The 15,529-nt window shown below is 44.5% G+C and overlaps 1 long non-coding RNA gene across 1 annotated transcript; it reads left to right on the forward strand.

Moving 5' to 3' along the window:
* The first annotated feature begins 390 nt into the window (after positions 1-390).
* On the forward strand, positions 391-4,892 carry LOC135966875 (uncharacterized). The gene is made up of 3 exons (XR_010580562.2): positions 391-502; positions 915-989; positions 4,085-4,892. It is a non-coding gene; the product is annotated as an uncharacterized lncRNA (long non-coding RNA).
* Positions 4,893-15,529: the final 10,637 nt, after the last annotated feature.

Raw genomic sequence — 15,529 nt, forward strand, 5'->3', positions numbered from 1 at the left:
TGGTGAGTACAAATAAGAAAGCCAAGCAGAGACAAGGTAAGTGTCTTAACTCGCCTTTCCGGGACATTCTTAAAAATGAAGACTATGTAGGGGCTGCACGGCCCTTTCAATCATTTGTGAGAGCATTTCTGATAGGCTCTCCAGAAGCATATTCCTGGCAGAGGGGGGCAACACTAGCAGTGTCTGTGCTAAGGACAAAGGGATTAGAGACAATGTCCTCACTCCCCTCCCCTCCCTTCTCCTCTCCTCCCTTCCCTACAATACATACCTCATGGAGCTTAGCATTTCGTTCTCATGCAAAACAGCACGGACTGTGCCTGCTGATGACTCCTTGGCCTGTTTTCTCACTGATACGTTTGTTATTCATCTTGTCACTAAAGCTTCCTGGTCCTTCTCCACCTTTCCCTTTCCTCCAGTCTGGACTTTGCCTTCTCCATCTCCTTGGAAGACAGGCTGCTCATCCCATTGTGGTGCCTCGGCTAGTGTATGTTTTGTGCCTAGGGTGAGTGGTGCCATCCCATGGCCTTTCAAATCCTAATTGTTTTTTCTGATCTACTCTGACTCCCAGCAGTCACCACTTTGCGGTCTTGATGGCCTCTGTTGTGCTTATAGTTGGTGCTGCACAGCCCAACACAGGATTTTCCTCCTATGGGAAAGTCCCCTCAATTTAGACTAGAAGCAGGGACAGGGAGGAGGACCTGCCCTTCTGCTGATCACCCTCAGCTGCCCAGCACTGGCTCTGTGTGTGTGTATTCAGCACCCACTTGCTTGAGGATATTTCTTTCTCTACTCTTTTAAACTCACTTTTCTGATTTAAATTATGCTGTTTTATGTTATGAACTTATAGTTATGAAATAGTTATGAACTTATATGGAGTATTTTCCATGCATTTTGATTAGTACTTTATCTCATAGCACAATGGACAGCACGAGGAGGTAGGGACTGACGCTACCTCTGTTTTACAGTGGAAGAACCGGAGGCTTAAAGAGGTAAGATAGCTTGCTGCAGGTCACACGCTGGTGGTCCAAATGCCTTAACTGGTTGCTACAATGCCTCACATAAACCAAGTTAAGAGTTCTAGCATAAAGAATGTTTCAAATGAATTGGTGGGCTGGCGTTTGGGAAATAGTGTTCCTCTTTAAAGCCTGGGCTCTTGCCACCGTATCCTGGGGCCTCATCTGGGAATCGATATGGTCCAACCCAGGGTTTGGTCCTCCTTAGGTGTTGAGGTGGAAAGCATTACACTGCTGGTGACAACCAGCTTGGGGAGTTCCAAACTCTAGTCCTTGCAGCTCTATATGCTGATTATTTGACCTCAGAGGATCTAGGAAACAAGGCTGAAACTCAGGTTTTCTCAGGAGATGTCTGTTTCCCGAAAAGCCACCTCAGGGAACCTTACATCTGTGGGCACTACCTTGGAGGCCATTCTGTATTGGCGAAAATGATTATCCTTTTTCCTAATTGAACCAATTGTGGTTGAATGATGAGGTAAGTCAATCCATGAACTCTCTTGGGAAGCCTTGGCCAGAGTGTGAACTGGGGCAACTTGTTTTCAGAAGACATCTTTGCTGAAAATACATTCTGGCTGCAGCTGTTTTTTAGAGATTTAAGTGATCACATTACATCTTAATCAAATCCTTTGGCAGCCAGTGTTCTCCAGGTGGCTCAAGGCAACCTGCACAAAGCAGGCAGAACATGTGGCTCAGAGCCACCATTACCTGTGTCTACAGCATCCAATCCTGCCATGCAGAATGGAGGAGGTAGCAGTTACCTGCCTCTTTGGCCTGACTGGCATTTTCTGCTCCCCGCAGTGTCCTGTGCTGCACTTCTTTCCCACTCAACTCCTCTCATAGGAAGCCTGCTCTAGATGGCTTCGCCCTCCGTTATTATTTTGAGACAGAGTCTCGCTCTGTTACCCAGGCTGTAGTGCAGTGGCATGGTCTCGACTCACTGCAAGCTCTGTCTCCCAGGTTCAAGCAGTTCTCGTGTCTCAGCCTCCTGAGTAGTTGGGACTACAGACACGTGCCACCACTACCCAGTTAATTTTTGTATTTTTAGTAGAGACAGGGTTTCACCACGTTGGCCAGGCTGGTCTCAAGCTCCTGCCCTCAGGTGATCGACCCTCCTCAGCCTCCCAAAGTGCTGGGATTATAGGCATGAGCCACCATGCCCAGCCAGCTTCACCCTCCTTAAGACTGATGTATCTCTTCCCTACTCTTATCTCCTAAGATCCTGAGCTTTAAAATAGCTAGCCAAACAAAAACACCAATGGAAACTCTTTGGAAGGGACTGTGCTCAGTCTGAGCACCCAGAGACAAAATACCCAGCACACGTGACCTCAAAAGCCAGTACTATGCTCTCCCACATTGGCATCCACTGGCCACGTGTGGTGATTTAACATGTGGAATGAAGTCTCAAGGCTGAGATGTGATGCAAGTGTATAATACACACTAGATTTCAAATAGTAGAAATAAAAAATGTAAAATATCATAAAAAAGATTTTAAAACTACATAAAAAGAAAAAAATTTGTGGCCAGGCACGGTGGCTCACGCCTGTAATCCCAGCACTTTGGGAGGCTGAGGAGGGCGGATCACGAGGTCAGGAGAACAAGACCATCCTGGCTAACACAGTGAAACCCCGTGTCTACTAAAAATACAAAATTTAAAAAAAAATTAGTCAGGCGTAGTGGCAGGCGCCTGTAGTTCCAGCTACTCAGGAGCCTGAGGCAGGAGAATGGCCTGAACCAGGGAAGCGGAGCTTGCAGTGAGCTGAGATCGCACCACTGCACTTCAGCCTGGGTGACAGAGTGAGACTCCATCTCAACAAAAAAAAAAAAAGAAAAAGAAAAAGAAAAATTTCAAAAGAAATAAAAAGGAAGACAACAAAACAAAGAAACAAAAACATAAAATATCTCACTCATGATTTTTGTATTGATTATATGTTGAAATAACATTTTGAATTGTGTTAAATCAAATATACTATGAAATTAATTTCACCCGTTTATTTTTATTTTTTTAAAGTGTGGCTAACAGAAAAGTAAAGATATATGGTTGGCATTATATCTACATTGCACAAAGGTGGTGGATAAATGTTATATGAGGAGTGGGGTGCTGCTATAAAGTATTATAAAGACACTGAAAATATGCTGTGGGAGGAGAAAGAAGGGAGACATTATTTTACTTGGGAGACCCCAAAAAACTTCCTGGAAAAAATGGCATCAGAACTGGGTTTTGACATATAGAATTGTAAGAAAAAGGCCTGGAGGCCTTTTACCCAGATTTAGGGTGGGGATTTTGACCCCAGCCGGCTGGAGGACCCAAACAGATTCTCTGATGCTATTGTCCTCCAATTGGATTTGGTTTCCAAATCCAATTGCCCATCGTTATTACCTGGTATAGAGTCCTGAGTCTGTCTCAGATCTCATGGGCCAAGAGTCATTGGGGTGAGGCCCAGACGTCCTTGTCCAGAGTTCTTCAAGCAATTGTTTTATAGCTCATTTGATCCCAGTCTGGGACACTGTGTTTGGAAATGCTGGGTACAAATGGTCATTTTTGGGCCTTGAAAGACCAGCCTCAATGGGCTTTCCATAATCCATAGCTACAGGTAGCCATGGTAGCTCCTGTCCTTGTATGTTCTTTGAGCAGAAGCACTGAGCAGGAAGCACCTGAAATGCAGAGCTTGGGGAAAAACAGCTCATGCCGTGGGCTCCCAGGTTGGTCAGCCATTTCCCCTGTGGAGGCAGAACAAGGAGGACTTTGTAGGCTTATATTTTCCTCAGTTACCACCTAAGTTACTTGTCAAATGGCCCTTCCTGCATACAAAGTGACAGGCCTGCCAGGAGTACTGATTCCACCAAAAAAATAAATAAATAAAAAATTTGCCACAGGCTAATATTTGATCACTCTGGACAGTGATCAAAAGCTTTTTATACTTTCAAAAGCTTGTTATAACTACAGTATTAAAAGGAGGAAGAAAGAATGACAGAGAGGGGGACAGATGGGGAGAGAGTTTGTTATCCTGACCGTGTGTGGTGAGTCTATACTCAAAAACACCATTATTTTCTTCTCTCCTTTTCTTCTGCAGCCCTCTACATCTCTTTCCCAACTACAGCAGAGTTTCTGAAGTGTGGTCCAAAGACCACTGAATCCGAATCCAGGGGGGTGGAACCCAGTAATTTGTTTTTATAACAGACTCTTTAGGTGAGTTCTAGGAAGGTTTATAATCCCCGGGATTACTTACCTGGCACCTGATCCAGTACAGGCTGTTCCTTCCCAACGTGTTTCCCTTTTTGATGCTGGTCAAACTCATCGTCCTACCCTCTCTCATTTCTGCCCTGAGTGCAGCCTTGGAGCTCAATTTGAGTTGTGCAATCACTCAGTGCCATTCTTACTGCGGCAGAGGGTACCTAGCTTCTTCACGGGAGCAGAAACCCCATTATGTGCTGGAGGCACACAGGGAACCAGACAAGGTCCCTGTGCCAGGGAGCTCACTGTCTAGAACAGAAGTCAGCATGAGAGAGGTCAGGAATAAGCTTCAGCCATGCAACAAAAATGGTGTATGTGCCCACGTAAATTTTACTGGTAAGAAGATCTAGAGATATAGGTCTAGATCTATAGATCTAGGATATATAGTTCTATAGATATAGGATCTATAGATACAGGAAGATGTAGAGATCTAGATCTAAAAGGGCTGAGCTACAGAAGGGATTAATAATGAAGATGAGTGCTTCCTAATAGGAGTACTTGCTCCCCAACTGGTATGCTAACAAAATTATGCCAGGTGGGGATCTTTAGTAACACTGTCGTTAGCAGGTAAACTATATGCTCCAGAATGGGGAACGTCAGGATGCAGAAAAGTTTCCTTAGGTAGGAGGTGAAGGTGTCCCCCAAGGCACAACTCAAATGCCATTCGGGAACAGTCTGGTCTCATGATAGTTATATGTGGGTATATATCCTTTCTGAGAAGAATGAGGTTAGTATGGATAGATAGTAAAAAAAAAAAAAATGCTATAATAGAAATGGACTGTGAGTTGTACCATAAAGAACAATTGGCCAGGGCTTGCTGGGTAAGATTTGAAGCCACAGGCCCAGCATTACCTCCCACCGCTGTTGTTCTGAATGCTGGAACCCCAGCTGCATGGTTGACAGAGAATCACGGAGAAAACAGCTTTCTTAGGAGGAGCCCAATCCATACCAAAATCACTGCTGGGTGCTAAGGAGGGGAGATTTCTGCATCTGTAGCCATTCTTCCTAGAGAGAAACTTTCGCAAGAGCTTCCTCTCTGAGGCTGGGGTCGATCTGGAGAGAGCAGAAAGGATGCCTTGAGCACCCTGTATGACCTCCAGCTGAGCACAATCCAGAAGTTTTTACAAGAAATGATAGTGGGGGATGGGAAGAACCATTCCCTCTCTGGACAGGAGGCGGGGTGGGGATTCGGGGCGGGGAGACTGCAGCTGGAGCTTTGAACCTGATCTCTCAACCTCGACAGGACAACTCAGCAGCCATCAGCAGCTTTCTTATGGCTCCCAATTTGGCACTTCTAAGGCCCCCTCTTTGAGGATGGGGGATGGACTTTCCAAGGAGGAAAGGAACTTGCAGAATTTTCTAACTGGTAACACACACTCAGAATGTTTTAGGAGAGGCTGTAGTCAGAGGCTGTAGCCCCCGTTTTTCAGGGGCCCTCTTGGTCAAAGTATGACTCAGGTTGTTGTGAATGCCAGACAAATGTAGGTTACAGACATGGCCTCATTAAGAGTGCAAAATGATTTGCTCTTCAGTGCAGGAGCAAATTTCATAGGCCAGTCAGTCACCAGCCAGCATATTGGTTGTGCGCCTTTTCACGCCCACCGTACGGTGTGGGAAAGGGTCTGTGCTCTCTGCGGTTACCTGAGGTCCTGGTCTTGCCAGCTATCACTGTAGAGTCAGTTATTTCTCTGAGTCAGGGCTCATCTGGAGCACAAGGATAGTAACTTTGCCTCACTGGGTTGTAGTGAAGATTAAATGAGATAAAGCACCAGGCACATTGAAATATTCGTTAATGTGACTCATTTCCTTCTTTTACTTTAACATAGCAAAGCTGTAGTATTTTAGTAAATCTGATACCAGTTATTTTGCACTAGTCATTCTCTGAAACTCAGTTTTTTAGATGGCTCTCTGGGTTCCCTCTAGCTGCAAAAATATAAGTATCTGAGACTCTGAGTTTGTTTCCAATAGGCTTTCTCTGGGTTGGACAGACTCCGTTCCACAGAGCCCAGGAGGCTGCAGATAACGGTCCCAAACCAAGACATGCAGCTGTCGGGCTGCAGTGGTCTGTGTGAAACACGAGTAGAAAGAGAGGAAAAAGAGCTCAAGAAGAGCTCTAAAAGAAAAGACAGCTGCAAGTTTGTCCTGGAGTAAATCAAATTGTGACATTTATTGGGCTATTTCCAGAATAACACCTGCAAGAAAACTGGAATGCAGGATTACCTTTTCCGAGAAGGATCGTAGTTACAATAGCCTACAATAACCAGTATTGTCTATTGGAGTCAGTGTGGCTTAACGAAAAGGTTATAGGTTTGGCGGTGCACAGACCTAGGTTTTAGTTCTGTCGCTCCTACTTTTTATTAGTGATTTGGAGCAGGTTATTTAACCTCCAAGCCTCATTTTCTTCGTCACTTAAAAAAAGGTAAATAATATGAATCTTGCAGGGTGATTGTGCGGGTTAGGAAGAAAAGTGCTTGATATATAGTTGGTATTCAATAAATAGGAGCTATATGGCTAGGAGCACATTACACCAGGGCACATACCCTAGAGGCCTCTGGACCTGGGACCATCATTTCTGAAGCTTATAGCTTGTACAGGGTAGAGAATTGACGGGGGTTTGGGAGGAGGCAGCAAGGCTGGGGTGGGTAGGTAGAGAGCTGAAAAGAGATCAAAAGGTCTATAAAGATCTGTCAAACTTTAAAATGCAAATCCTGTTGTGACTCAGTAGAGACCAAATCTTTCATTATCACCTTTCTGAAAAGGGCTTGAGGGGTGGGGGGTGGGAAGGTTCATTAGTCTTTCCCTTCATGGAGTGTTTTGGTTTGTTGTGGTGTGGTTTTGTGGCCAAGCCTGGGTATGTGATAAATCTTTTATTCAACTCTGCCCTGGAAACATGGGTAGAGTTAAGAAACTAACAGCATATGGTTTTCTTTATGAGTAGACCATGAGTTCCTCAAGGAAAGGAAACTATCTAACCCTTATGATAGCTCCTATAGTTTGCAAGACTCTTGGCATAGAGTATTTGCTTCTTGAATGGATGGAAGGTGTGGCGGGGGTCGGGGGTGGATGGATGAATGTTAATTCTGAGCATAGTAAGTCATCTTCACTGGCTGGCAACTTAGTTCTCAGGGGTCTCCTTGCTCTATCCTTTACTGGGAGCCATGATAGGAGCAATCCTCATGATGGTCAGCTGTGGCCCTCTGAGAAACTCTGCAATCTCTTCCAATGGCCAAGGGTCTGTGCAGTCCAATCACTTAGGCAGAGTATGCTGCACAGCAGCTTTGCCTTACTGCTGGTCCTAAAGAGGTAGCCTCCTAAGTTCCACAGTTAGCAATTTATTTCTGGAGACAGTGTGGAATTCCAGGCAAATCCCACAGAGACCTTCAAGAGTAAGTGGGCCAATAATTATCTAGCACTCACTGTGTGCCAGTCTCGATCCATCTTGCCCCTACCACAACCACGGCCAGAGTGAGAAAGAAACCTCAGTGCCTTGCTTTCTCTTTCCTCCTTTCCTCTTCTCTTGCCCGCGTTATTTTCTCATAAAACTATACTTGTAAGTGAAGAGTGAGGTTTTTTTTCCAGAAGAAAGTATCTAGCAAATGTCCCTCTCTGGAATGCCCTAAAACACATGTCATTAACGACTCCTCCCTGGATAAACTCACTGATTCTCTAAGTCTCATCCAAGACCTGACAAGTCTTACCCTCCCACTAACTGGCATCTACCATAAAAGGCTCCTATCAAGCTTCTCAGCTCTAGGAGGCCCTGTAAGGACCACCTGGATCTTCACTGACCACTCTCTTCTACATTCTGGTGCCCTCTGATACATTTCCCTTCTCTCAGCACTTACTGTATTTGTTATCTCAAGAATACATAAGTCTGGCATCACAGCTAAGTTATAAACATTTTGAAGGGAAGGAGCAGATGTTTTCCCGTATACTCGGCAGTATGCCTATCCCAGGACTAAATCCATCTTAAGAATTCAATAAAAAATTGCAGCATGTTCGTGGTCAAAGCATGGGCTTTGTCTTTATAGATTTGGGTTGAAAAGCTAACTTTATGGCTGGGCGCGGTGGCTCACGCCTGTAATCCCAGCACTTTGGGAGGCTGAGGCGGGCGGATCACGAGGTCAGGTGATCAAGACCATCCTGGCCAACATGGTGAAACCTCATCTCTATTAAAAATATAAAAATTAGCTGGGTGTGGTGGTGGGCGCCTGTAGTCCCAGCTACTTGGGAGGCTGAGGCAGAAGAATGGCGTGAACCTGGGAGGCGGAGCTTGCAGTGAGCCAAGATCGCACCACTGCACTCCAGCCTGGGCAACAGAGTGAGACTCCACCTCAAAAAAAAAAAAAAAAAAAAGGAAAAGAAAAGTTAACTCTATTCATTGAACAAGTATGTATTAAATGCATACTACATGTTAGGCATTGTTCAAAGCTCTGGGAATATAACAAAGAGTAAAGCAAAGTTTATTCTCTTGTGCTGTTACTCTAGTGACAGGAGACAAAGAAAAAAAAATCTAATAAGTTGAAAAGAAAATAATACAGGGTGAGACGCAAGTGTAAAGGAGTGGTGGCAGGAGTGGGAGGTTGCTACTTAGCTAACGTGATCACAAAAGGACTAGCCAAGAAGCTAAGACCCGGATGGTGATAAAGAGCTTACCATCCAGAGGTCTGTGGGAAGTCCACACAGAGTGGGCAGCAAGGGCAGGAGCTAGAGTGTAGAGTGAGCTTAGTGTGTTTAAGTAAAGAAAGCAAGCCATGTGCCAAGGGCCAGGGGAGCAAGGGGAAGCGACAGAGGGTGAGGTGAGGGAGACAGGTAACCACAGCTGCTGAGGAGGCTGGGATTTACAGAGGGTGATGAGAAGCCATGGGATGCTTTTACACAGGGGGTGGTTAGAATGTGATTTGCGTTTTTTTTTTTTTTTTTTTTTTTTTTTTTTGAGACGGAGTCTCGCTCTGTCGCCCAGGCTGGAGTGCAGTGGCCGGATCTCAGCTCACTGCAAGCTCCGCCTCCCGGGTTCACGCCATTCTCCTGCCTCAGCCTCCCGAGTAGCTGGGACTATAGGCGCCCGCCACCTCGCCCCGGCTAGTTTTTTGTATTTTTTAGTAGAGACGGGGTTTCACCGTGTTAGCCAGGATGGTCTCGATCTCCTGACCTCGTGATCCACCCGTCTCGGCCTCCCAAAGTGCTGGGATTACAGGCGTGAGCCACCGCGCCCGGCCTGATTTGCGTTTTCAATAATCTCGCTGGTATGTGCACAACAGAAAGGCACAAGCGTTCTGAAGCAGGAAGATCAATTGGAAGGCTATTTAGTAGTTCCTGCAAGACGGTACTTGCCCTTTGGAGGTAGCACTGCTACTCCAAAGGCAACTGGGAGATTTGTGTAGTAAGTGTAACCTCAGGCATGTTGCTTTCCTTCCCTGGACTGATTTCAAGAGAAGAAAAAATGTACTTAACATGATCTGCACAGGGCCTGGCTCATTGCAGGTACTGTGCAAAGGTGATTCAACTAAGACATGAACACTAAAAAGGAGACACTCTTATCTCATGCACCACTAAGAACTTGCAGATGGCCTAGTCCTCAGAGGACTCATCCCTGCGGTTATAGCTTTGGAGGGTAATGAAATGACTGGAATTCTGCCTCGCCCCCTCATCTTCATTCCTTCCTCACATATGAAAACCCCCAGCCTCCTACAATGTTGACTTTAATAGTTATTTTATTTATTTATTTATTTGAGATGGAGTTTTGTTCTTGTTGCCCAGGCTGGAGTGCAATGGCGCGATCTCAGCTCACCGCAACCTCTGCCTCCCGGGTTCAAGCGATTCTCCTGCCTCAGCCTCCGGAGTAGCTGGGATTACAGGCATGTGCCACCATGCCTGGCTAATTTTTTGTATTTTTAGTAGAGACGGGGTTTTTCCATTATTGGTCAGGCTGGTCTCGAACTCCTAACCTCAGGTGATCCGCCCACCTCAGCCTCCTAAAGTGGTGGGATTACAGGCGTGAGCCACCACACCCAGTCTAATAGTTATTTTTTTAATTCTGAAAATTAAAATAAATTCTGTGATAATTTCCTGAGTGTTCACAAGACAGCTTTTCTGGGACTCTGAACTACTCTTATTTACTAGTCAGTTTTCTAGAAATCGTTATCTAGTAGAGGTTATTGCATCTCTCTGATGAGTGGGTTCTTTAAAAGTGCCACAGACTCAGAGAGATGTGGGGTTCACAGAAAAAGTCTTAACTTTTTCCAAAGAAACAAAGAGTGGAGAGACCGTGATGGAACTTTGGAGTTAGAGTAGCTCTGAGTTAAACTCTTGGTCCTGCTGTTTACTAGATGTTGACCTTGGATAAGTTCCTTAACTTCTCTTAGCCTCAAATGCAAATAGGGGATAACAGTGCTTGCCTCTATTTTTTTTTTTCTTTTTTTGACACTGAGTCTGTCACCCAGGCTGGAATGCATGATCTTGGCTCACTGCAACCTCCACCTACAGTCACCTGCCACCACGCCCAGCAAATTTTTGTATTTTTAGTAGAGACAGGGTTTCACCATTTTGGTCAGGCTGGTCTTGAACTCCTGACCTCAAGTGATCTGCCCGCCTCAGCCTCCCAAAGTCCTGAGATTACAGGCATGAGCCACCACACTTGACCCTCTTAGTTTTTGTGGGGCATAGATGAGAAATTTTAACAATTAGGTGTGTGGCACATAAACATTTAATATACATCGTTTGTCTTTTCCCAAGATTCACTAATGCTTTGCATAACAGACTTTTGAAACTGTAAAAGCTCACTTATATTCATTAGTGCCCAATGAGCTTTGTCTCTTTTTTCTTCGTAAGTAGACAATTCCCTTCTCAAAAAATTATACAGATTATAATGGAACACATCTTAAAGACATCAGTAATGCTAAATTTATATATTGATATACGTTTCATATATATTGATATGTATCCTCAAATGTGATTGAGAGTGAAGACAGAAGGAAGTGAAGCCAGGGGAGGTTTGCCCAGTGTAGCTAGTCTCTATCAGAACCAAGACACTTTCTCAGACTAGAGACTCTCAGGTTTAAGAAAATGTCCTTCGGTTTGTTTCAGAAGATGTAGACCTGGTTGTACCCAGTCCTTTGACACCTCCCATAGAACTATCCCAGCTGTGAAGCTGTGGGGCCTTCACAGCGCCTAGTCTGTGTTTGGACAATTATGTAAAATAAGGCTTCTGACATCTGGCATTCACAGTTAGCATTTTCAGTTTAATAAAAATGTAAATGTTAGCAATAATTACATCAGAGCAGTTACTGTAACCAGTATTGCTTGAAAACTAAAAGGCAAAGGGACTTGTAGTCTCCCCTCACCTGGGTGTTTCATAAATCACTTTCTCACTTTCAGATCGAAAGCATTTATTAAAGAACAGCCATTTCTAACTTCACACACAGAAAGGCAGGTATCAGTTGGGTGGTAGATGAAGATTTAACTTATGATGATACAAACACTATAGAATCTTTTCATTAGGCCTTTGATCAGAGAATTCTAAATATACAAGCAGTTTTTACCATTTTGGGAGGTTATTTTCCTTTTTGGGTCTTGGAACAGAATAATGCTGAGGAAACTCAGACACTTAATCCTTATTAAAGTTCTTTGGTGCTTACAAAAGGAATTCTTCTACACATTAGCAAAATATTCATTCTGCCCACAGAAGGGTCAGCCTACTTTGCTGATGACTCTCCCCTCCACTGCCAAACAGGCAACTTAGTGAATTTATCTGGCCTGGGGCTAACTAAACTATCTATTTTGAAATCATCAAAAACAGTCCCACCGTTTTGGACAATTGGTGGGGCTGACTCTGCAGCATGTCAGTTTACAGGCAATGTGGCAAGTTCCTGAAAGAGGCTAATGCAAGCTGTTAGCTGAGCCTGATAAAAGCTTTGCTTGGCTAAGAAGGTGATAAACATTGCCACGTTAATACATAGATGAAAGGAGACTGCCTTCAGTAATACTATTTAAGCTGTTTTACCCTAAGTGCTACCAGCAGAACAGGAACAGCAGTTGATTTAGACTCTTCACCTTCAGAAAAGCAAGCATCTTGGCAGGGCATCTTAAGGTGGCTAAAGGTGACTAGGTATCAAGCTAATCCACCCAGTTAGATTTGGTCTCTCTCCACAGAGAAATTTAGAACTAAGACCCTGAAATCACCACCAGTCAATCAGCACCCATTCACTTAACACTTTCTTTTTTCTTTTATTGAGACAGTTTCGCTCTTCTTGCCCAGGCTAGAGTGAAATGGCAGTCTCAGCTCACTGCAACCTCTGCCTCCCGGGTTCAAGTGATTCTCTTGTCTCAGTCTCCCAAGTAGCTGGGATTACAGGTGCCCACCACCACGCCCGGCTAATTTTTGTGTTTTTTGTAGAGATGGGGTTTCACCACGTTGGCCAGGTTGGTCTCGAACTCCTGATCTCAGGCAATCGCCTGTCTCGGCCTCCCAAAGTGCTGAGATTATAGGTGTGAGCCCCCATGCCCGGCCTCACTGGACACTTTCTGTGCCAATCCCTCTGCTGGGTGCTATAGATTCAGAAGTACAATATGGTTTCTCTGCCCTGAGAATGTTCATAGTCTGGTGTGGACAACAAAAAATGTAACCCAACACCAAACTATAGACAGGTAATATTTTAGAAGTCTATGGGGACTAGCAGCGATCCAGAGAAGCAACAGAAGCCTTTTTTAGAGAAGACCATGTTTACACTGAATCTCGATGGGTAAATAAAACAGTTGGTGAGGCAGAAGAGTCAAACCCTGGGCAGGCATCTTGGGGGCGGGGGGGAAGTGAACAGAAATGATTTGATTACTGTGCTCAAAGAGATCTTAGTCTTATCCGAGGGAGAGATAGAGGCATTTTTAAACAAGGAATATTGTGCCTCCTACATGGTAGGCATCAGCTAGTATTTGTGGAACGAATGAATGAATGTGATAAATACTATGATGAATGTATGGGTAATTTCTTTGGGGACACATATAGAGCAATTAATTCGGCTTGGGATTAGAAAGTTATGACATGTGAGCTGGTCCTTAACAGATGAGGTTTATCTAGCCTTAGCAGCAAGCATTTCAGGCAGACATCCGTGCAGGGAATAACAAATGGTCTTAGGTGGCTAGAGCCAAGGTTCATGACTATGAATGCATGAAGCTGAAAAGACAAGTTGGGGCCAGGCTGCCTCAGCCTTGTGAGCCATGCTGAAGTACTAAGACCAGATTCTGCAAGGTTAAGTGCAGCCACTGCTGGTACAGGCTCCATGGCTGGCAGGTTGTGCAGAATTGTCATTCATGCATCTAGCAGTTACTGTGCCAAACACTGTTCCAGAATTCTGTGAACAGAAAGGACTTAATCCCTGGCCTCATCAAGTCTGCATTCTAGTTTGGGAAACAATGAAAAAAAAAAAAAAAACAAAAACCCCTAAACTCAACATTTATAATGTCAGGAGATAAAAAGATTAGGACTCTCTGAGATGATATTTGAGTCAAGAACTGAATGATGTGTGGAAACATAAATACAGAGAATCGTTTTCACTCACGAATTAGGAGATCTGAGTTCCAGTCCCAGCTTTAACCTTTTCTAGTTGAGTGACCTAGAAAAATTTTAAACTTACTGGGCCTCCAGCTGGCTGTTATACATAGAAAAGCCTAAGAACCTTGCTCAAAGTGGGTGCTCAAAAATGTGATAGGTGATCAGATGAATATTAGTTACCAAATTATATTTAAGCAAGCACATTTTTTTCCCCAGTAGCTCAAATGCCACATTAGGATCCCTTGTGTGATGATGCTAGAGTTTCCTTCTTCTGAAAACACATCTCCCACCCTCACACTGCCTCCTGCTAGCGTTACTGTGCCCACATTTTTACCAAAAGGCAGTGCTTGGCTGCATTCAATTTGAATCCAAAATCTGATAGTGCTCTTTCCAAATGATGGTACCGGATACAGCTACCATTGACTGAGTCCGTACAATGTGTCAATGGTGGCAGCGACTTGACAGATACCAAAACAACCTTATAGGATACCATTGATCACTGTATCTCCAGGGCCCAGCACAATGCCTGTCACATAAACATTTGAATAAATGAGTCTCAGAAAAGTCAGAAAATGTCTCCAGGGTCTCAGAGAAAATCTGTTAGCAGAAAATAATCTGAAGCTAGGTATGCCTGACAAGATCGCTCAAGCCATGCTACCCAAAAGGAAAAAGTACAGTCCTCATTATAAAATGTAGAAGACGGAGATTATATATTTTTTAATTTAAATTTTAATTTTTTTGAGACACTTTTTCACCCATCCTGGAGTGCAGTGGCACCATCTCAGCTCACTGCAACCGCTGCCTCCTAGGTTCAAGTGATTCTCCTGCCTCAGCCTCCTGAGTAGCTGGGAGTACAGATGCACACCACCAGGCCCCACTGATTTTTGTATTTTTAGTAGAGACGGGGTTTTGCCATGTTGGCCCGGCTGGTCTTGAACTCCTGGCCTCAAGCAATCCACCCACCTCAGCCTCCCAGAGTGCTGGGATTACAGGCATGAGCCACCATGCATCGCCCGATAGAGATTTTATACAGAAAAAAAAAAAAAAAATCTAAAAGAAAAACCGCCAAGAACTTAAGATTGATTACACAAAGCCCAAAGTAGTTAGGCCGGAGCAGGGCCTTAGGATGGAGCCATCAGAAAGAAGCCAATTACAGGATCCTAGCAGCTGGAGGCAGATCTTTGGCAGAGTATTTCAAAGGGAAGCAAGGCATCCTCAACAAGACAATGAAGTGGTTAGCAAATACGTAAGCAGCAACTGGTAAAATTTGATAAACAAGCGGTAACATGACCACACCAAGGAACAAGAACATGGAATGCTTTAAAAAGAATTGGTATAGCGTGGACAATGAAAACAGAGAACTTGAGGAGGAGAAAGTATAATTTTACACTTACGCCTGTTTAGCTGTATCAGCGGTCCCCAACCTTTCCGGCACCAAGGACCACTTTCATGGAAAACAATTTTTTTATGGACGATGCGGGTGAGATGGCTGTGGGATGAAACTGTTCCACCTCGTATCATCAGACATTAGATTCTCAGTAGGAGTGCGCAAACTAGATCCTTGCATGTGTAGTTCACAATAAAGGTTCGTGCTCCTATGAGAATCTAATGCCACTGCTGATCTGACAGGAGGCAGAGCTCAGGCGGTGATTCTTGCTTGCATGCCGCTCACCACCTGCTGTGCAGGCCGTCCTGACAGGTCATGGACTGGTACCTGTCCACAGCCTGGGGACACCT

This window comes from Macaca fascicularis, chromosome 13, assembly GCF_037993035.2.
Source record: "Macaca fascicularis isolate 582-1 chromosome 13, T2T-MFA8v1.1".
Taxonomy (NCBI): domain Eukaryota; kingdom Metazoa; phylum Chordata; class Mammalia; order Primates; family Cercopithecidae; genus Macaca; species Macaca fascicularis.